Raw genomic sequence first — 23637 nt, 5'->3', positions numbered from 1 at the left:
CCAGTTCTCAATACTAAACAATGCCTGTCATCCTTTGGTCAGTAAGACAACTGGAAATGCCCAAGCAGAGCTTCAAACATTTCCTGGAGGGACAGTGTCATCTTCCATATACCATGGGAGTCACTGACTAATATGTGGATTTACGTGTTAGCATATGCATACCCCTCTACTACTGTAATATTTACACAAGATAAAATAGCTATCCGTTTAGGTACAAAACCGTACAATAAATGTAACTGTGAAGAAGCCAAAACACTCCCACGTGGTGCCACCCACAAAGCCTTACTAGATTCCCCTCCCCACCTCTCTGGCCTCAACCTTAGGAGTGCTAGAGTTACTAGAGTAACCAGTTACTAGTATAGTTAGTAACTAGTGCTGGAGTTACTAGTGTAACTAGTTACTAGTGCTGGAGTTTCTAGTGTAGCTAGTTACTAGTATAACTAGTAACTAGTGCTGGAGTTTCTAGTGTAGCTAGTTACTAGTATAACTAGTAACTAGTGCTGGAGTTTCTAGTGTAGCTAGTAACTAGTGCTGGAGTTTCTAGTGTAGCTAGTACCTAGTGCTGGAGTTACTGGTGTAACTAGTAACTAGTGCTGGAGTTTCTAGTATAGCTAGTTACTAGTATAACTAGTAACTAGTGCTGGAGTTCCTAGTGTAGCTAGCTCTGCCTGTCTGCTCAGCTCTTCTCAGAACTCCCATCTACTCAGATCAATGTTTGGGAGGTCTTTCTACAGAGGCCACCCTCTTACCATATACCACTTCGAATGCGTTGTTTTCTAATGCAAACATGACCTATAGAAGCCACGACACACATCCAACTACCCGTTAAGAAGGTCTGCCTTTGTGCCCCTTCTAAATTTTGAAAACCATTGAATATCAATTTTAACCAAGATGATAGTGTATTCGGAAAGTGAAATTCTAGTAATGTAAAGTCACACTCGCCTGCAAATGATCTGGTCTCCATGTTCCACGTGTGGGAATTACATGCAATGTGGGGCTGGTGGCCGCTGATCATGATGAACATATGAAAGACATTCCTGAATTGGTCTGTGATTGGCTCCTTAATTCAATGAGTAATAGGGACCTATCAGGCTAATTTGAAAGCCTTCGTTTCTTTTTTTGTTTTTGTTTTTTTTTGACAAACTCTAATTTGCACAGTACTATGAATTAGCTTGTGTGTAAACACAGCCATGTGATGGATTAAATGTATTAAACAAAACGTATTGAACGCATGCTACCTTAGTGCCTCCTCTCAAGAGCAAGTCTCTGGGAAATTAGATTCTTTACCTCTTAGGCTGAAACTGCAGGAGGCTAATTTTACCTGCAATTTCTATAGCGGTAGTAAAAGCCTAGTTGGGAGAGGGAAGGAAAAGAGGAAAAGCAGCTAAGGGCTGAGGCTAAAGGAAATGTCTCCTTTATTGACCTACCTCCATCAGTTAAAGGATAGTTTTCAGGCCTTTGCCTTTGCACACGGAATGGGAGAACAATGAGAGCCCTCTTGTGAAACTCCTCGTTAACTGCCTGACACCGCGGCAGTGTGGCACGGCCTATTCGTGGCCAAATTAAGTCATTTGTGATATCAATAGTTTCCGTGCTGCTTCATTACCACAGAAACAGACAACAGGATACCTCCTGTTAAAGACTCCTGAGTGGCCCAAGCCTTCCCTCTGCCCCTCACCTTTGCCAGCATACATACACTCCTGAGTGGCCCGAGCCTTCCCTCTGCCCTCACCTTTGCCAGCATACATACACTCCTGAGTGGCCCAAGCCTTCCCTCTGCCCCTCACCTTTGCCAGCATACATACACTCCTGAGTGGCCCGAGCCTTCCCTCTGCCCCTCACCTTTGCCAGCATACATACACTCTGCACTATGATGGACACTGCCCTTGCACGCAGTCGCTCCCTCCCGTAAAGAAGAGAGAGGGAGAGCTGGCACTTCCTCTGGCCTTTTGTTTCCAGGTCAGGCAGAGGATTTTGGTGGAAGAGAGAGCAGCACACAAGTGGGCAGTGGGGAGATCTGGCTACCCTGTGGTTCCTAGTCTATTGAAAAGTAGCAAGGAGGCACTAAGACATGAGACTGCTTTTGATGCAGCTCCGCAGCCCTCAAAAGACTGCATTTGCTTTTTTTGACCCTGGCAGGCAGAGCCCTCCTCAGTCTCAGGGAGAGTCGTGTGGAGTCAACTCTTACGGGCTACAAACTGACACTTAGCATTATCTCCTCAACAAGAAGGGCTTCCTGTGGATTCAAACAAACAAACAAAAACCTAAGCAAATGAAGTATACAAATGGCAATTCTCTTCCTTATCTGGTAAAAGTTGTTTGTTTTGTTGTTGTTGTTGTTTTTGGTTTTTCAAGACAGGGTTTCCTGGAACTAGCTCTTGTAGACCAGGCTGCCCTTGAACTCACAGAGATCCACCTGCCTCCACCTCCTGAGTGCTGAGGTTAAAAGTATGGCCACCACAGTCCAGTATTTTTAATTCTTATTTATGAATAATTAATAAAAACTAATTATGAAATTATCACTATTGTGACTACTATTAGCACTATTACTGCAGTATTACCAGTTTTATATTTTTAAAATCTTTTTGTTCTTGCACAATTTTAAGTAGGCTAACTCTGAAACCATCCTTTTCTGGGCCCCAGCACCTCTGTATGTCGGTGGTCCTCAAGCTTCAGCGTACACCAGCAATACCGGAGGCTTTTGTAGATCATGAGTAGGGCGCAGCTCAGACTTTCTGTCTCAGTATTTCTGTCATGGCTATAACAAAAGGAGGAAGTATTTTGGCTCATGGCTTCCATGATTTTTTCAAAGTCCATTGTGGGACTTCGTGGAAGCAGGAGAATGGGGCAGAATAGAGCTGTTTGCCTCTCCAGAGACATAAGTCAAGGCGAAAGGGAGCACAGGAAGGGAATGGAACAAGATAAAGTCCTCAAGGACATGGGTCAATGTCCCAGTTCCCCCCAAAGGCCTCACTTTCTTCCTCTCAGCACTCCCAGTAATGCTATCCTGTCCTTTATGAGTCTGTCAGGAAAATAATCTATCCTTTGCATCAGTGCCCACTTGATCTAACCGTCTCTGGAAATGCGCTTTATAAATCTCCTCGGCAACTCTTAGCCCAGGCAGGTTGACAAGATTAAGCATCACAGCACAAATAGGAAGGGCTCAAGAATTTGCTCCTTAAGCGGATGCCTGGAAAATCCTGGCATCCTGGTGCAGAGCACTGCCTCCACGGTATCCATGTTAACACGCTGCCATTTTTCTCTCCTTTGAAGATTGATGGCCCTTGTTTTTAAAATGTAAATAAAACAAACCAGAATACTAATTATTACCTGGCCCCTTTGCAGAAGTCCCTGAGGGAGACAGGCTCATTCACTAAGAAAATGTCATGTCACAGTCTTATCAAAATAAATCTACGCCTCTTGAGTCAACAATCAAATGTATCGTCCCTGTCTATGGGAACAGGCAAATAATCAAAGGAGAACATATCATGAAAGACCTTTTTAAAAAGACACATGCACGAGTGTGCCTTCCAGGCTCACTGTGAACGAGCTTCTGGAGAGATAGAACTTCCATAGAGTAAACTATGTTGGCAGAAGCTGCTTGCTCAATCCTGGCTGCCCAGACCAAGAAATAATCACTCAGAAACTATATTATTTGTCATACTGTTTGGCCAATAGCATAAGTATGTTTTTAGCTAGCCCTTATATCCTAAACTAACCCATCTCCATTAATCTGTACCAGCCAGGTTACATCCAGCATCTGTCTCTGGCTGGACTACATGGCTTCTCCCTGACTCTGCCTACTCTCTCTCTCTCTCCTCTCTCTCTCTCTCTCTCTCTCTCTCTCTTTCTATATATATATATATATATATATATATATATATATATATATATATATATCTTCCAGCCTGGCTATATTCTGTATTCTGTTAAGTCATTAGCCAAAAGCAGCTGTTTTATTAAACAATAAAAGCAACACATATACAGAAGGATTCCCTACACCAAAAGTAGTTGGTCTTTTGGCATTTTCTTTTAAATACTGGGAAGAAGGAAGAATACAGAAGCAACTGTAAGGCTCCATCAGTCTCTGAATTTCATTCAACAGCATGTTAAATCAGAAAACACCCTTCCTTCTTGTTTGTATTGTCAATTACGGAGCCTACAAATTATACAGAAAACTGATTATATGAGATACTTTAAGTGTTTATCAACCATAAAAAACAAGCATATGGAACTGTAAAAATTGTATAAGCACACAAGCCGATGCATTCCAGAATGAATGCCCCATGAGCTGACCATGGGTTAAGAAGTAGAAAAGGCACACAAGTGTATATAGAGCCTTCCAGAAGTCTCCCCTTCACACATCCCTTCCCAGCCAGAACATCTCTTGTGGTGATCACTCTTCTGATTTCCACCACAACTGATTCATTTTATTTATTTTTGTTTGATGTATTTATGGCGTGGGAGAATCAAACCCAGGGCCTTGCACAGACCAGGCAAGCGTGCTGCACTGACTGGCATTGTAAGCCCTCTTTCTACTTACGTTTGAACTGTAGAACATCTTTTGTGCCCGGCCTATATCACTCTGCATTTCATAAATGTCACACAGTGTGTTTACAGAATGTATCCGTTCTATGGATGAAACGGTAGAGCAGTAGTGGTCACTTTTTGGATGGCACAGAATTCCACTGAACTGACATACCACTAACTTTTTTTTTCTTTCTCCTGCTGAAGGGCATTTGAATTGTTCCCAATATGGAGATGCTACAAGTAACACGTTTGTGAGCATTCTCTTGAGTCCCAGGTCAGCTTAGTCTGCACAATAAGGTCCAGGACAGCCAGGGCTGCATAGTAAGACCCTGTTTCAACAACAAAAATAAACAAACAAACAAAAAAACAGTAAAAGTCCCCAAAACAGCAATAGCAAAACTCACTTTCAATAGAATCAGAGTAATCAAGGCAATGTCCTACCTGCAAAAGGAAAGTTAAGTAGACGAATGAATGAAAGTTGGAACCCCTCTATAAACAAAACAAAACCCAAAGCCTTATACAGATATCCTCACAAGTGTGGCTTCATTATTTGTTTAAAAAATGACTTTTTCAACAAATAGTTCTTATACATAGCAGAGTCAAAACATCCAACATTGGCCCCTACCTCACGCCATAAGCTAAAGTGAATTATGACTGGCCTGTTGACTAAAATATAGAAAGCACAGCAGTTAAGACGTCTTGGAGTACACTGGATAGGGAAAGATAATTTGCATAGCACACACAAGCCGCCAAATACAAAGAGAATAAACATTAGAATTAACTCTTCACTTTTAACAATAACCACAGAAAAGCAACAAGGTGAGCATAGAATAGCAGAAAAACATAACTGACACATAATTCATATCCAGAATCTATTTAAAATTCTGACAGTAAATAAGGGATGCACAAATAAGAAAAAAACAAAAACAAAAACAGGCAAACCAAACCAAATCAAAAGAGAAATCCTGTTGGGAGGAGTGAGACCCCAGATCCAGAATTTCTTGTAATTCCCTGATCTGAGTGCCTACAGCTGCTCTGAGCACGAGACCTTCAGGAGTTCCTGATGGCAGGAGAGTGGTTTCTGGTGGGTTTGGCTGGGGCATGGCTATCTCTATATAATCTGACCCTGAACACAATAAAGGGGGCATTCTTGGGGAATTCAAGCATGACTCATTTCTCTGTCCCTCTGTCTATGTGTGTCTGTGTATTTTAACCTCCAGCCCCTTGCCCGAATCTCGTGAACTGGGTTCAAGCACACCAAACACAGACACGGGGGCACAGTGCACAACAATTGGAGGTCTCCACCGAGATTTCAGAAATTGGAGGTCCCCACCGAGATTTTGGCAAAATCCCAAACAACTCTCCTTTAAAAAGGTTCTTCAGCAACAGACTACACACAGGAAAGGGTGCTTAGCTCATAGGGCAACAGAAGTGAGATTGACTGCACTGCCACACACAACGACCTGACGGTAAAAACATAGATGAAGACCACGTCTTTGGGAGGGAAGGACATACAGCACTTTCTGCATGGTTGGAAGGAAAAGACTGTGACACAGTGTTTTCAGCTGTTTAACAGTGTTTGCTAAGGCTGATCCGGGCACATCCTGGACTCCTAGGGTGTGACACGAGGGTAGTATGGGAGGCATGTGTGGCATGTACCAGAATGTTCACAAACATGTTATTTGTAGCATCTCCAAATTGGGAACAATTCAAACGCCCTTCAGCTTCATTTATGGTGTTTGTCACAGAAATAGAAACTCCAACTAAGACATCTCTTTTCTTCTTGATGCAGTCCATGTGTAAGGCGTTCCCTTGAGCTTCAGATTAGGATTTTGAGTTTTCCAGTTCCATCTTCACCTCACTTCAGTTCTCCTTACTATTCCTATATCTCCACCGAATTCTAGTTTCAAATCCTGAATCATTCAGCTGTATATTTGTATTTTTCCTGGCCATCACTCAAGCATTTATTATTAACCTCTTGAAGCTTGCTGCAGTGTTTGTTTGTTTCTTCTTTAAACATTTTGAATTCTGTGATAAAGTTTATCATTTTCTTTAAATTCTGTGTTCTGGGTTGCATCTAGGTAATTCTCCTTAGAGAACATTTCCATAGGACTAGTGGGCTCGGTGGGAAACATGCTGTCTTGGTCATTTGTGTATTTCTTTTCTTTGGCTGTATATCTGATGTGACCTGGTTTGCCTTAGACTGGACCCATACAGGAGCTGCATGGCAGATAGGCCAGGTAAAGCTGGTACATGACTATTTCTTTGGACCAGGCAAAGATGGCTTCCAAGCCATGGAGCTGGAGCTAGGCCTGTATGCTGTGGAATATTACTTTAACTAGGCAAAGATGTGTTGAATTTTTTTGTGCTGCTTTTGTTTATTGATGTAAGGATATGCGTTGCATTTGTTTGTGCTGCATTTTTTAAAATTATGTACAGATGTGTTGTAATTGTTTCTTCTTTCCTGCCTAAGACACCCAATTGGTCTAATAAAAAGCAGAGTGGCCAATAGCTAGGGGTAGGTAGGACTGGTGACAGAGAGAAAATAAGTAGGAAAAGAAATCTAGACTTGAAAGAGAAGAAGAGTGCAGAGAATAAGGGAGAAAGAGAAAGACATTTCTGGGGCCAGAAGCCAGGCAGATGCCAGCTGGTCAGACACAGGAAGAAGCAGGAAAATAAGATAGATGATAGATAGATAGATAGATAGATAGATAGATAGATAGATAGATAGATTCATGGATTGATGGATAGGAAGGAAGGAAGGAGAAAAGGAAAGAAGGAAGGAAAAAGAAAGGAAAGAGAAATTAAGAAAGGTAAGAAGCCCCGAGGCAAAATGTAGATAAAGAGAAACAGCTAAGGCCAAGCATCAGTAACTAATAAGTCTCTGCATCATGATTTGGGAGCTGGTTGTTGACCCAAAGCAGAACCTGTTACATCTGTGACTGTGAAGATGTCAGCAGGTGGGGGAGATATAGGAGAGGGAAGGAGATACTTCCCAGATAAAGGTTGCTCCCAAACAAAGCGGACTTGCAAGACCTAGGTCTGCAGGTGTGGGGGTCTTGTCTCTTCATTCATTAGTCTAATAACAAAGTATGACCCGGCCATTAGCATCTACCAGAAGCTGTTTCTGAATTTGTTTTCCAAAAGAAAAGGGTGGCTACCTAAAGCTGAAAGGCTTCGCTATCAACAGATCATTCTCCCTCTTCTCTTGGCGCCTCTCTTGGCCAGCAGACTGCAGATTCACCCACTCATTTTCAGTCGTGTTCCAGTCTGTCACCCCGAGAGTTCAGTGCATGAGCAGGCTTACTCAGTGGTATGAGCCATTTGTAGCCACGATTCTGAACAGATACTTAACAACTATAAGTTAGACTGTGTCACTAGCTTGGAGCGTTTGAATATTATTTTTCCTGCTATATTAAATATCTAGCCTGATCTAGTTCCTTTATTTTCTCTTTCTTTCCGATGTGATTACACAGTAAGACAGTTGGGCAAAATGGCAAAAAGTAAGAGCATAGAACAAGAGCACTGATTTAAAAAAAAAATCTAAAAAGGGGGGGGGGGGAGAAGTCACCAGGATACCACTCAAAGAGGAGACACAGGCAACTGTCGCGAGCTGACTGGCATCAGTGATCAGTGAGAAAGCTCTTGATGGCCCATGGGAAGCTTATAATGACTTCCTAGTTCCCTTCCATTACCCATGCCAAAATAACTCGCATCTCAGAAGCACGCTTCTTAGTCGTCCTTCTAAACCCCATGGAAACCAGGCTGGATGGTTTCACTTTCATTATACGGCATGGTGGGAAAACTGGGTTTCTAGCTAACACCGCTAGTCTAAGGCAGCCATCACAGTGGGCCCAGGACAGAACTGCACAGGAGTGCACAGAATTCTCAAACACACTGTGCCTCTCCAGCCTTGTCCATCCTTCCTGTGGCCTCATGCCTAGTGTGCCCTGCTGAATAATTCTTTAAAACTACAAGCCTTGACAGCTAGGCTGAAATAAACTTTCATTTCCTTGGAATGTAACACCAGGGTTCCATTCGGATGGGCTTACATGGATCAGCAATTTCTCCTCTTCTTGACAGGAAGTCCACACAAATCTACTAAATTGGATGTGGTGAGGTGCACAGCCACATGCAAGTGCAATGCAATCGAATGGGAAGATGGGGAGTGTGCCTGGCAAACAGAAGACTCTCCAGATAAGAAGCAGAAATAACGCAGCAGCAATGAAGCTGCTGGTAGGGCTGTGCTCAGAAGAGCGGCACGGCACAAAGCGGCTCGGCACGGCACACTCTGCCAGAATTCAGAAGCGCTTGAACCAGCGAAGGTGTGAAGATCCTGAAGCGGCTTTTCAGACTTAATTACCACTAACATTTTCTTCTCGCGTTCTCTCCTCTATGAATGCGTCGGTGCTCCTTCTCTTTCATTTCAGAAGAAATTCACAAGTGAGACTGATTAGAGGAATGGACAGTACCTGTCTGTTCTAGTGTGCCCCGCTGGGGAGAGAGCATCTCCAGAACAGTGTGACCTGTGTGCAGGGTCCTTCTTACCACTCATTCAGAGCTCTTCCTCTAGGGACACCACAGGTCTCCACTGTAGGGCCCCTGTCCTGGGTGCCCTTGCCATCCTTTGCCCTGGTGTTGCCCTGGTGAACACCTTTGCTGAGGTGTTCATTCTCTCAAGATGTCAGAGCAGTGCCTGGCATCTTGGCCTCAGAATCTTGGCTTGACTTCTTTGCCTGGAATTCCCTCCCTGTCCTTCTCCATCTATTCAATTTCTTGGACATTTTGCAGCTCAGCTTTTCCCAACTTTGTCAACAGAGAGGATCTTCCTCCTTTTCTCCAGTCAAAATTTAAAATCCTATGGCAGGACACTGAGTGGCTTAAATTAGATTGCATGCTCATATGTGTACCCATGTGAGAGACTGGTAGCTTTTCAGGTCTTGGAGGGTGATGAACTTGGAGGATACAATGAAAAGAACTCTTTAAAGAATCTTCCAACAGAAGATTTCCAGAAGGAAGATATGATTCACCTAAAACCAGGTTTCCTACATTTGTTTAGTTTCCCTTCTGTTCAAAGTATGGCCTTCATGTGCATGCATAGGTCATATACATGCATAGGTCACATAAACACACAGGTCATTACATGCACAGGTAATATAAATATACAGGTCATGTACATGCGTGGATCATCTTGACTTTCCCAGCCTCCATGTTTCGTGAGTTGAATGATCTTTAAGGACCCTTGAATGTCTAGAATTTCATGTTTCTTAGTTCTTCCACCTAAAATGTTGCTAGAGCATTATATACTAACCTCTCCTTTCTCTGAATCTTACTCAGTATTGCTATTCCAGTTTTTGCCAGTGTTATAAAGAACAATGCTTGTGGTGTGCTTGGTAATTATCTTGCGGTGACTACAGTGTTACTTTAGGATATTGAGGGTGTCAAATGCGTGTGGGTTCTAAAAGAACGCGGCAATTTTTATGGAGTCTCTCTTGAATTATTACCATAGTGGGACAGACATATGAGAAATTTCTCCTCAACCATGGAAAAGCGAAGTTGGACCGTCTATGAGCTGAACAGGCATATTGCGAATGACAGGATTATGAAAGCGACTAAGGAGCCTTCCTGGGAAGATAAAGCCAGGCCATAAGAAATAAGAAATGGTATCAAAAAAGCTATTACCAGTGTGTTACAATGGAGTTTTTTCTAAAGAATGTACAAAAAAAATAAAAAATGAAATGTTACATAAAAATAAATTCTTTTGACCATATTTCAACAGTTTCTGCTAATAATCTTCCATAGTTGCTGGCAGAGTAACTCACATGCCATTGAACAAATCTGACAAAGCTCCATTTCAGAAAAGAATAAAAGCTTCTTAATGCGACAAGGTTGCCCTGCTGGCGGCATGTCCTGGAGCAGGTTCCGCCTTTCCCATCCAGAGCGTCTGAAGGGCAGACGCATCAAGCTGGGTCCGGGGACCAACAGCACTAACAGGCTTAGGCAGAGAAAACGGAACAGAGTGCAGAAAGCAGCCAGTGGGTACCGTAGGCAACAGAAGAAATCGGGAAACAGGTGCCAAGTGCCCCTAAGAATTCATCAGAAGAGCAGAGCCAAACAGCCATCAAATGCACAGTAAAAGGCAACCTGACTGCGGCGAAGGAACATGAAGTGCGAGGCGAGAAGAATCCTTATGTACCAAGTAAGATGGATGAGCAGAAAGTCCAACTCCAGAGGGCCATTGAGCAACAGAGAAAAACAGTCTACGGTCTGTCTGAATCTTCAAGTTCTGTGAACGAGCATTCTTAGTGACTTGTCTAACTACTGAAACAAAACACCAAGTGGTTTAAGGAAGCTGGGGCGGGGGTGGGGGGGTAGGGGGGGCGCTGACTCACACTTTGAGCATACATCATGGCGGAAATGTCATGCCGACTGGAACATGGGCAGCTGGGAAACTGAGGCATGAACACTGGTGTTCATTTGATTTTCCACCCTTTCCTTAACCTGGGACACCAGTCCGTGGTGCTCCCCACAGCCACGAGGGTCCTTACGACATCAATTGCCACTGCTGCCGGTGGGGCTGCTGTGACGGAGGTTGGGGGGGGGTATTCGTTTTGTTTTGGTTTTTTGGTTTTTTTTTTTCTGTGATTATATGAGTTTTTCTGGAAAGAAGAAAATTAAAAAGTTTCTCCTGGCAGCAGGAATACGAACCATGAAACAAGATGACATGGGTAGAAACCGGTACTCAGGTTAGACAAATGTCAATGACTCAAACTGCAAATTACCAACAAAAAAAATTCAAAGGCTGAATTATAAAGTAAATTCCAAGCAGATGATTCTCGCTGACACATGCACGCAATACATATACACACACACACACACACACACACATCACTGAAAAATGATGCTGAAATTCTAATATATATGTATTAACTGTTTTATATCAAGCTGAGACAAAAATAAATGCAGAAACAGTGTATGGTGGGAAGAACTCCCTGATAATGATCCAGAACTTATAAAACAAGGTGTTTTTTTGAAAAAGAAGTGTTATTAGGAACAGCTGTACCGGAAGCTCTGATGAGCCGCTCCGGCCTCTGCTGGGTGAAGTGGAGACAAAGAAAGCAAAGGCAGTGAGGGTTTGGTTGTCTACGTGCCTAACTTAGTAGGCGTCTAATGCCTAATCTGTGGACTGCGCCTTTTTCCTTGTTTTCAACCAACAATCATATATCTCATATAGTTGCACATACGCTACAACGCATCTTTTATAGATTAACATTATCTAATGACCAAATGGAGATGATTAACAATTCGCCATCTCACATACTGTGTGTGTGTGTATATGTGTGTGTGTGGGGGGGGGTAAACATTTAAAGTCTTCACTTTTAGTAATTCTGAAACATTTCGTTTTTTTTTCTGTTCTGTTTGTGCATGATCGCTTAACCCCAAAATGACTAAAATACAATATCTGATTCCAAAAGTAGACCTGTGTATGGACCCCTAGGTCCCTGGAAGTCAGATGGGCCCTAGGTTAGAAAGCCCAGGCCCTCAGAGTAAGCAGCCCTTGACATAGAGGGCGGCAGACACACCCTGTTCAGGACCCGCTCCTCCACTGGGAGAGAGAGAGCCCTATTAGATATCTAAAAAGCATGGACATCTTTACCTTGCTTCTCTGGGATGAAACTGTCCTTCAGCTGAGGGACCACCCTGTTCCTTAGTAAGCATCTTCCTTGAACCGCCATTAAACCTGATGCCTCTCAGCGGCTCTGCGTCCTCCATCCCATGAAGCCTGACACTGTGTATCCAGTAACCAAGGCCAAAGGCACCACTCCCCAAGAGTCTGGGCATGTTTCTTGAACGGCATAAGTAACTGCTGAGCCAAAACTGAGGAGCCGCCCTTCAGAACTTGGGGATGGGGGCTGTGCTCAACAAATTAAAGAAATGTTCTCCGTTTCCCTCGTTTTTATTTTAAATTTGGGTATTTTAATGCAATTCACTTGGTGGGTGTGATTTGGCCTCAAACATCTCATTGTCTAACACAGTCAACAGGCGGTTCTGTCTCGGCCATAGGCCTTAAACAACCAGATTTCTGCAGCTGGCTGCAGCGATGACTGGGAAGTAGCTGGGACTGAAGGGCACTCCCTCAATACAATCGCTCTGCACAAGGATTTCATAGCTGCTTCTACCGTTGAGCTAACAATAGCAGTGATAGCAGACCCGACTGCAGGGAGTACTGTCCAGCTGTGGCTTCCTGAGGTAGAGGCAGTGTGAACCAAAGAGCCCCTCTCTGACTGGACACATGAGGCACAGGGGAAGCGGCTCTCAGGGCTGGACGAGTCTGATAACTGGGGAAGTCAGCTGTGGGCTTTGGCCACCCGTCGACAAACATAACAGACCTGTAATGAAAATCATTGGGTACAATGATAAGCAAGTTTCAAACGAGGAGTTTTCAAAATCAAAATCCTACCAACACTTACACACTCCATCGACGGCAATAATCTCAGCATCAGACAGGGCCGGATTTCCCCCGTGCATTTCGGAATGAGAAAAGGCTTCTGCTTGTGTGATATCAGAAGCTTCCACGCTTCCCTGGAGTCTGCCGAAAGGGGTGGCTAGTTCAATTACCATAGCGATCCCAGCAAGAAGGCCCGGAATCCCAAAATCTCCCCATGTGGAAAGAGTTCAGCTGGGGGTTTAGCTCCACTCTGTTGAGAACCGGCTCTGGTGTGACTCTGAGATCACAAAGCCAGAGAAGCTGAACCCCAGCCTTAAAACATGACCTGCCCACAAGTCCTGGGCAAATGTCAGAAGCAAAAATAGGTAGCAATACCTACAGCGATTCTTACAACATGCCTGGCCTCCGTGTCTCAGTGAAAACCTACTGGGTGTGCTCTCCAAACGCCTTGCCCAGATCCCGTGCTTCCGAAGGCTGTTTAGTTCCTGCGTACTGCCGTCTGACATCGTGGCCTCTTTACAAACGCGCTTTCTAATTCGGCAGTCCTCACCAGGAGACTGTGTGACTTTGCCCTGGTTTCTGTCTTTTACCTATGATACCTCTGGTCCCATGAGTTGTGAACGGTGTCATTCCCACACCTCCCTGGAAGACTGGCCTTCACAGTCATCCCCATTATTTTCTTCCACCCACTGAGTTACTGGCTCACAAAGTTCAGAGACTGGCGGGGTTCAAGAGTTTGACATTGGAGAACTTTTCTTCCAAAAGCCAATTGGCTAATTCAAGAACACTGCAGGCCTGAGGCTCTGGGCTTCTATGTTCATTTGCCAAAGGGTAGCTATACATAGCTTTTCTTTTCTACTCTTGAGATGGCAGAAACTGGTTTACGGCTTCTTCGGCTAAAAAGCATGTTACAAAGTGACAATTGCTGAATTAACTTTTACTGCATCCTCACATATTCTCATGGTATCGAAAAATATCATCCTGAAAAGCATGGCATCTCCACATGGTCAGAAGGTACCTCCACATGGCTTTGCCCCCTGCAACTTGTTTGGGAACAATTGAGCCAATGACTTGACTCTTGCTTGTCCTGTCCTGTCCTGTCCCTGTGAGGCGGCTCTGTGGAAGACTCTTTCTTCTTTTTCCCATGATGAAAACTGCGGCAACCCCGTGATTTGTTCACTGTGTAGACAGCTTTGTTAAGGTTGAGTTTGTGCCAACCACTGCAAAGGTACAATTCAATGCTGATGTTGCTTTCAGCATATTCAGTCAGTGCTACAGCCATCACGACAGTCGAGTGTTTAGGCTTTTCTGTGTGTGTGTGTGTGTGTGTGTGTGTGTGTGTGTGTGTGTGTCTGTGTGCATACACCTGTAAGCTATAGTGTACACGTGGAGGTCAGAGGACAGCTTGTCCTTTTCCATCGCGTAAGTACTAGGGGTTGAACTCTGGTCATTGGGCCTAAGTGGCAACCTCTGCCCACTGAGCCATTATACCAGCCCATGACAATCATTTTTTGAAGATTTCGATGAACTTCCCCAGATACCTCCATTCTACTTGCAGGAATGCCTGCTCAGTCCTCAGCAGGAGCTGCTGGTTCGTCCTATGGCCACGCACCTTGACGGGCAATACTATATCAGTAGAACCCAACAACTGTCTTTCATAGCAGATGCTTTTACCTACGTCAGTGTTAATAAAGCCATTTTAAGTGGATTTAAAAAAATCATGGGGATTGCTCTCATCATCAAAAGAAAAGGAAAAATCTCCACAGAATATGTTTGAAGTGATCCTCATTGCAGTATTTATCTGTGTTTTGTCCCCTTTTGTTGCAAAATAGTATCTAATTTTATAGCTGTACCTTAGTTCTGTATATAGTTGCCAATCCGTAAATGTCTAGGTCCTTTCCATTTAGGCTGTTCTAATGAGGTCAGGGATGTTCATTTGCAAGTTTTCCAACAGCTCTTTTAATTGTTAATTGGCCTCAAATATAAGATTTGGTATTCGAGTATCAGTTTTACTTAACTACTCTTCAATTTCCAACTCAGTATCTGTGCGGCACAAGGAGCTGCACTGTCAGAGAAGGCCCCAAGGTGCTGCATCTCCACTGAGCACCCAGAGAAGCAGACCCAGAAGGCAGCGCACCCTGCAGTACTTAGCTGAGGAAGTTGGCTCATGCAACGGTAGGAGCTGTCAGCAGGGCAGAAACCCAGAGACTGCATTCGGAAGGTCCTGAATGTGGGCCACCGCTGCTGTCCAAATTGAGATTTCTCCTGTTTACGGCCAAGGTCCTGGGCCTAACAACAAGGTCTGCTGGCAGATTCAGCCAAGCCTCCCAAAACTGTGCCCTGCAATCCCTTGTCCTTTGCAGTCTGTCATTTCAGCAGGCTTTCATCTTTCTACGTGCGAAGATTCTCAACCGCTAGGTTTGTCTTCCCTTCTCCTTCCTATGCCCATCTGTGTTATCTGTGTTCTCTGGTAGCCATTTCATCTGCCTTGTCTACTTGATTGGCAGATGGGACTTAGACTCTCAAGCTAGGGTCTTTTCGTTCCTAACTGCAGCAACCCTCTCTGCCCGTCTCGCCCACGCTATCAGTTCTGCTCATCTTTTGAGGACTTGGCACCTGGTTTCCTTGTCGCTCATCTAGTTCTGTTCTTTGTGATTTGCTCTGCAAGTTTGGGACCAGGCTATTCTCTTCTAAAATCTGAGGTTGGGAACCCAGGCTAGCCTCTCTCACTTCCTACCAGGCTTTGGTCCTTCCTGATCCATTCAGAATCCTTTTCTCCTTTGACACATGGGTTTTTCAGAATTAACACTGTTTTAAATTGTCTGGATTTTGCCAAGCATCTTCTATTGTGACTCTTTAATTCTCTAATTTAATTCTAGCTCAGATTACGATCTAACTCAGAGAATGGGGTGAGCATTTGGAAAGGCCACTCATTCTGCAGTCTTTAGATGAATCTTCTACAACAGGCCAGGTGTTGACTCAGAGTCAATGTTGTTGAAACCTTATACATTCCTGTTGACTTGTCTGATTCTTCTGCTGTTTAATGTGAGCAGACCATTAAAATTACCAGTGACACTGTTCAATTGCCATTCTTCTGACTTCAGGTAGTTTGAGGTCTAAATGTGGAATGAATATACATTTTAGTTATTAAATCTTTTTGAACTTCTGAGGATTATGAGGTAACCCTTCACTCTTTAATAACTGTGCCTGCTTGATATTGTAGCCACTCAGATCTCTCAGAGTGTCTTTTCTCACGGTATCTTTTCAATTTTCTGTTCAGTTTTAACTATGCGCATCTTGGAATCTACAGTGTAGCCGTATTACAGCATAATAGTTGGACTTTTTGTTCTTCAATTTGACAAACTCCTCCTTCTGAGAAGGATGTTCAGTTAGTTCAAATGGCTGTAACTACTGACACCATTGTATTAACGATACCAATTTGTCATTTAGTTTCTATTCTTCATTTTTTAGGTTATGAAAATAGTTTTATTATGTGGAAATGTTTAGTAATGCTTTTTATTTTTTATTCATCTTTTGGTTTTACATCCCAGCCACAGCCTTCCCCCATCCTTCCCTCCCAGCTGCCTCCCCCATTCTTCCCCTGCTTTCTATTTTTCTTAATTATTGTTGTCCCTTGACTCTTCCTGTCTATCTTCTTTTGTGTCGAGTGAATGTTTAAATATCTGTCCAGGATGGTAAGTCTTCTTGATCTGCAGCTAGACAAAGAAAGTTATATGTGAATTTTTAAAAGTTTAGTTGATAAAAGAAAAAAACTGATAAACTGTACTTCAAAAAAAAATCTTTTGCTTTGTGGCATTATTGATAGGAAAACGATAAAGATGAATTACAGACTCACCCCAGTCTGTATTTTCTTCCAAATATTTTCAAACAACACACTTAAAAAATAAATTTTGTATCTGGATTGTGTAAAAATACTTTAAAACTCAATCATAAAAGAAAAATCCCAAAAATCCAATGAGAAAATAAACAAAAGACATGAGCAGAAATTTCACCAAAGAAGACACTCAGGGAAGCACCAATGGGAGTGCCCATGTAGCCAACAGAGAACACAGAGGGAGACAACAGCTGTCTGCTACCAGATACCCATCAGGACAACTACACTGAAAATGGCGGTGGTGTAAATGTTGGAAGCGTAGATAAAATTGCCATTAGGAGATCAGTTTTCCTTTACAAAACTATGTGTGCATTTGCCAAATATACAGCTAGTTCCACTACTTTATCCCAGAGAAATGGAAATTTATGTTCACAGAAAACTATGTACATTACCTTGAATGCATTTGCACTGGAGACCACTTCCTAAATATAACCCCAGTAGCACAGATACTGGGAGAAACAATTAATAAATGGGACCTCCTGAAACTGAGAAGCTTCTGTAAAGCAAAGGACATAGTCAACAAGACAAAACGACAATCTACAGAACTGGAAAAGATCTTTACCAACCCCACATCAGACAGACAGCTGATCTCCAAAATGTACAAAGAACTCAAGAAATTGGTTATCAAAAGAACAAATAATCCAATAAAAAAAATGGAGTACAGACTTAAACAGAGAACTCTTAACATTTTAGAGGAATCTAACATGGTTGAAAGACACTTAAGAAAATATTCAACATCCTTAGTCATCAGAGAAACACAAATCAAAACAACACTGAGATTCTATCTTACACCTGTATGAACGGCTAAGATCAAAAACACTGATAACAACTTATGCTGGAGAGGTTGTGGGGTAAAGGGAACACTCATGCATTACTGGTGTGAGTGCAAGCTGGTACAGCCCCTTTGGATATCAGTATGGTGATTTCTCAGAAAATTAGGAAACAACCTTCCTTTAGACCCAGCAATACCACTTCTGGTTATATATTCAAAAGATGCTCAACTGTGCCACAAGGACATGTGCTCAACTATGTTCATATCACCACTGTTTGTCATAGCCAGAACCTAGAAACAACCTAAATGCCCCTTGACTGAAGAATGGATAAGGAAAATGTGGTACATTTACACAGTGGAGTACTACACAGCAGAAAAAAATGACAACCTCTTGAATATCAGGCAATGGATGGAGCTAGAAAACATCATTCTGAGTAAAGTAACCCATACCCAGAAGGACAATTATCACATGTACTCACTCATAAGTGGTTTTTAAACATAAAGCAAGGAAAACCAGCCTACAAATCACAATCCCAGAGAACCTAGACAACAATGAGAACCCTAAGACAGACATACATGAATCTAATCTACATGGGAAGTATAAAAAGACAAGATCTCCTGAGTAAATTGGGAGCAAGGGGACCATGGGAAAGGATTGAAGGGGAGGGGAGATGAAGGGAAGGAAGCAAAGAAAAATGTATAGTTCAATAAAATCAATTAAAAATAGAAAAAAAGTACATCAAAGATTATAGTAGCTCTATTTGTAATCAGCCCAAAATGGAAATGATCCAGAGAAAATGTGTAATGAAATGAACCCTGGAACAGAAAGTCCAATTTCTATGCTGTAATAAACACCATGACCAACACAGCCCAGGGAGGAAAGGGTTTATTTCAGCTTACAGTTAGTTGCATTAATCACCCAGGGAAGTCAGAGCAGGAACTCAAGGCTGGACTTGGAGGCAGGCACTAAAGCAGAAGCCATGCAGAAGGTGTACTGCCTTGCTTCTCGTGCTTTCTCAATCTGCTTTCTTATAGAACCAAGGACCCCCTTCGCAGGGTTGGCACAGAGTGCAGTGATCAGTCAATCACAGTCAAGGAAATGCTCCACAGACATTTTCCCGGGCCAATCTGATGGAGCACTTCCTCACCTGAGCTTCCCTGTTCCTAGACAACTCTAGCTTGTGTCAACTTGACCCCAAAACAAAGACAAAAGAACAACAACAACAAAAAAAAAAAGCACAACTTAGGTGGGTCATGAGTTCGAGCTACTTTGTGGAGAAAAAGGCAGTTTCAAACAGGAGCACATTTTCTTCTGCCTCGTGGGCCTGAGTGGCAGAGGGGACAGGCAGAGTCTGCTCTAACTCTGCTGGGGCTGAGACCGCAAGCCGTCCCAGAGCACTATCGGATAGATGGCATCTGCTCTGCTTTCTCCCCGCTTTCCCCCATTATTCTGTCAGCCTCTGGCCTTTACTTCGATGCAGAGAGAAAAAGACAATCTTAGGAAGAAACGTCACCTTCCGATGAAAGCTGAACTGCTGGAGAATACATAGATTGTGTGAGTTTTCGTGTGTGCTATGAATACATGCTTCATTTTGAACTTTTTATTTTGAACTGATTAGACATTTTACAGGAAGGTTAAAAACTAGTACATCAGGCCTCTTGTATCGTGCAGGCAGCTTCCTTCCATAATAACACCTTACATAATTCTAGTAATAATATTATGGAAAATCAGCAAGTTAATAGCTTGGTGATATTGTTAACCAGACTATTAATTTTATTTGGTCTTCACTGGTCTTTATATGGCCTTGCATGGGTGCATGTGTGTGCAAGTGTGTGGCTGTGTTTAATTTGATTCGAGCATACCTTTGTATAACCCTGCACAAACAAAATGTAAGAGTGTTCTGACCCAGGCAATAAGCTCCTGTGTGTTGTCCATGTGTGGTCTCCTCACAGTCATGCCTGTTCTGACTTCAGCTGCCTTTGGGAACCCCTGATCTCTCCTCTACGTCTACAGTTCTGTTGTCCCAAGGGTGACATGCAATGAAAGCATTTTATATACAGATGCTAGAAAGGCTTCTTTCTCTTCTTCTGTCTCCACTTTATATGCCCCAATTTATGAATGCTACCAGCCTGACAAATCACTCCTAAGGCAGAGTCTCTTTTAGGGAAATCTGAGGCCACCATCTTCTGTGGCTTCTGTGTTTGCTAATGGTTGTACCAGAGGTTTGATTGACTTCTAAAGCAGAGGAACCTACTCTGTGACACAGGCCCCCTGAACCCATCACTCACGCAGTATATAGTCATCAAGCTACCCCCTCTAACCCCTGTCTAGGACACCCATGCTCGGAATGCTCATAACATCAACAGAACACATTACAGTACCTCAGTGAAGTCGCAGGTGTCAGCTGATGGCCACTGAGTTTGGTTTTAAAATCAGAGCCTCACTGAGTGTATGGCTCACTTCTCACACTTGACACACACAAGGCAGCCCCATGGATTCAGCCTCAGTGATCCATTCAGTTCAGACCACAAAATACACTGCCAATCCTGAAAGACTTTCCTGGGCTACCACATCACCACAGTTTAGCAACCAATTAAGTGCATACACAGCCCAATCTCAACTGGACAAGCTTCACATTAAAAATGAGTCATTTTAGAGTCTGAAGACTTCCATGGGTGTCAGCAGCTTGAGCAACTCTCTGGAAAATGACACATTAACAAGCAAAGGGGGGAAACGCTTCAGCAACGATCCAGCAGGAGACTAACAGGCAGGATCCTAAATTGAATGTGTCACATTTGGGCACCAGCAGCCACTTGTGATTAGTGTGAAGCAGGACGCTCACAGGCTAAAGAGCCCGCATGAAGCCGGAGTAAGTGGAAAACAAGTGAAGTTGAGCCAAGATGGAAATGAAGACAACTCAATCAGCACAGGCTTCCTATCTGGTCGGCTGCTCTCAAATACTCATTATCACCATGCCCTCAACTTTGCCCCATGCACCTCCTAGCCCCAACACTTACCCTCAGCAGTCCCCTACCAACCATTATACTGAGACGTGTCCTCTTGTACCTGGCTTCCAGCATCAGTTTCCACACTGTGGCCTTGGATCCACCTATTTTCCCCATGTCCTCCTATGTGAAATACCAAATGGAACTGCCAGTGTGTGTTGATGGCCCCTCGTCACTCACATGATGTGGGATTCCCCTCTGTATGCTATGAATATGTTTTATTAACAGTGATTATTAAAGAATCTGTTTCAGCCAATGGCTTGCCAGAATAAAACTAGGCAAAAAATCCAAACAGAGATATAGAGAGAAAGTAGGCGGAGTCAGAGAGACACCATGTAGCTGCCAAAGGAGAAAGATGGGAACCGCCAGCCAGAACCTTACCAGTAGTCCACAACCTCATGGTGATGCAGAGATTAATAGAAATGAGTTAATTTAATATGTAAGAGTTATCTAGAAATATGCATAAGCTTTTGGTCAAACAGTGTTGTAATTAATATAGTATCTGTGTGATTATTTGGGTATGAGTAATGAGAAAACAAACAAGCAGTCTCAGCCTACAAAATGGCATGCCAACATAGGGCAACTACATCCACATAAAACCTGAGAAGGCTTGGAAAGGAATTCTAGACACAGAAGAACAGAGTTTGGCACAGTCACATATTTTTGGGGCTGTTTGCTGGCAGGGCCACCATGACTCCTTTAAGAGAGGTCTTCCTGACTCAGCATTGGCAGTGAAGGCTGTGTGGATTCTTTAGAGAAGGGCTTCCTGGTTCATGCTGGCACAAAAGGCTCTGGCTCTCTCAGGTGGTCAGGCTACAGAGCATATGAATGGGGTTTCTGAGCAGAGTGCTACAGGTTGATTGATGGTGAAGTGGACCCACTGTGTCCCTGGAGCTGGGGCAGAGAGCATGACTCTAGAGCTGGCAGTAAACATGCCTCCACCATGTTGGACCAGGCCGAGCCAAAAGGCAAAGCATCCTAAGTTCTAGCTGTGCCTGCTTAGCTCACCTGGTCAGAAAATGATTACAGACACACAATAAAGACAGATTCAAATTAAAAAAAAAAAAAAACTCTGAATGGGTCACAGTGTGTTTAAAAAGTGTACATAGGCTTGAGAGAGAGAATAAAAAGAGTATAGACAGTTATAAAAATAGTTTAAAAGAATAAAACAAAGTTTTTAAAGAGACAGAGTATAGACAGTCATAGATTAAAGAGAAAAGAAAAATAAGTCACGTAGAGATGGAAAATACAGAGTCTGGATTATGCATATTATTGTATTTTCTTCAAATTTTCTGACTGTGAATGAGCTAAGAATGGAGAGATATTTCATTGTACATGCTGCTAAGCTAAATCAACATATATATTTTAAAGGTATTTTGACTTCAAAATTTGGGTCTAAGGATTTGTTGCTTTGGAAAAGAGGATAGAAAGCTGTGGATTACTTACTTGTTTGGTCAAACAAGACCCCCGAAACAATGGCCCAGATGGTCTAACACCCATGACAGCTTCAGGACTGCTGACTGAGATGGACCTACCACATAGATACTCCTTAAAAAACCTTATTAACAGTGCCCCCAACCAGAAGGAAGTAGTCTAGTAAACAACACCTAAATTCCCTGAATGATTGTTTATAAATGTTTACATTCAAAGGGGGATATGACATAAAGATGAATACTTTGCATTGGTATAGATCTTAATTGATTTAAGATCAATTTTGTTATGTGTTTATTTCTACTCTTGTTTAAGGTATTATTTTTATACAGCTCATTTAAAATATAATATATAATTAAAATTATCAATTAATAGATATTCACCTATAATAGTCAAGCTTGTGGTCATGTTAGTTAGGCTTTCTAGATGTACAGAAATATATTTCAAATAGATAGGTATTCTTCAAACCTTTCAAAGACTTATAGAACATGGCATTTAAAATGTTTTAAAAACTTAGACTTTTCTCAACAATGAGACATGTCTGTTTCTGGCAGCACCAATTACTTCAGGGAGGTTGATGGGCATTGAAGAAACTCGTTATGGAATTTGCCTTCGATGTAACAAGGATAGCCATTTTGGGCAATAAACTGCTCTGGCCTGGGCTGCTTGATGGTATGCTATATGAACTGGACATGCAGAATCTACAGAAAAGTGACCACTGAACATTTCAAAAGATGAGATGGTCCTTCAGGGTTCCTGCTTCACAGAAGAAACTGCCACACATTCTAAAGAATGTAGAAGGAATTGCCTGAAAAACTGCCAGTAGAGGCAAAACAGTATTCAAATTTCCTTCTTCATGGAAAAGTCTGCTGGATTCTATAGGCCTGTAGGCTGAAGAGGTCCAATTTTGCAGAAGAACTTTGGGTGACTGTTTAGGCAGGGAAAGGTCTCTGTCAATTCTAGAGTTTTGGAAGTTGTTTACAATACACTTCCTGTTTCCTTAGGTAATATATCTTTCTGGGGTCTTTGGTGGTGTTGAAGATAAATAGTTATAATTTTCTTTAGTTATGATAAAAGATAAATTAGATATGAAACTTTCCAGATACAAATTGATTAAATATTATAAGTGTATTTCTTGCTTGGTACCTGTTTTGTTATATGAAATTTTACTCTGTTAAAACTAAAACCTTCCTATTTATTTAGACAGAAAAGGGGAGATGGTGTGGCATTCCCCTGCATGCTGTGAATATGTTTTATTACCATTGGTTAATAAAGAAGCTATTTCAGCCAATGACTTAGTAGAGTAAAGCCAGACAGGAAGTTTGAACAGAGAAATAGAAAGTTGGCAGAGTCAAAAAGGCACCATGTAGCTACTGAAGGAGACAGATGCTGGATCCTTACCAGTAAGCCATAGTCTCATTCCAATACATAGATTAATAGAAATGGCTTAACTTAAGATGTAAGAATCAGCCAATAAGAATCTTTAGCTAATAGACTAAATAGTGTTGTAAGTAATATAGTTTCTGTGTTATTATTCAGGTCTGGGCAGCCAGG

Source organism: Arvicola amphibius, chromosome 11, assembly GCF_903992535.2.
Source record: "Arvicola amphibius chromosome 11, mArvAmp1.2, whole genome shotgun sequence".
Lineage (NCBI taxonomy): Eukaryota > Metazoa > Chordata > Mammalia > Rodentia > Cricetidae > Arvicola > Arvicola amphibius.
Note: the sequence above shows the minus strand (reverse complement) of the source record.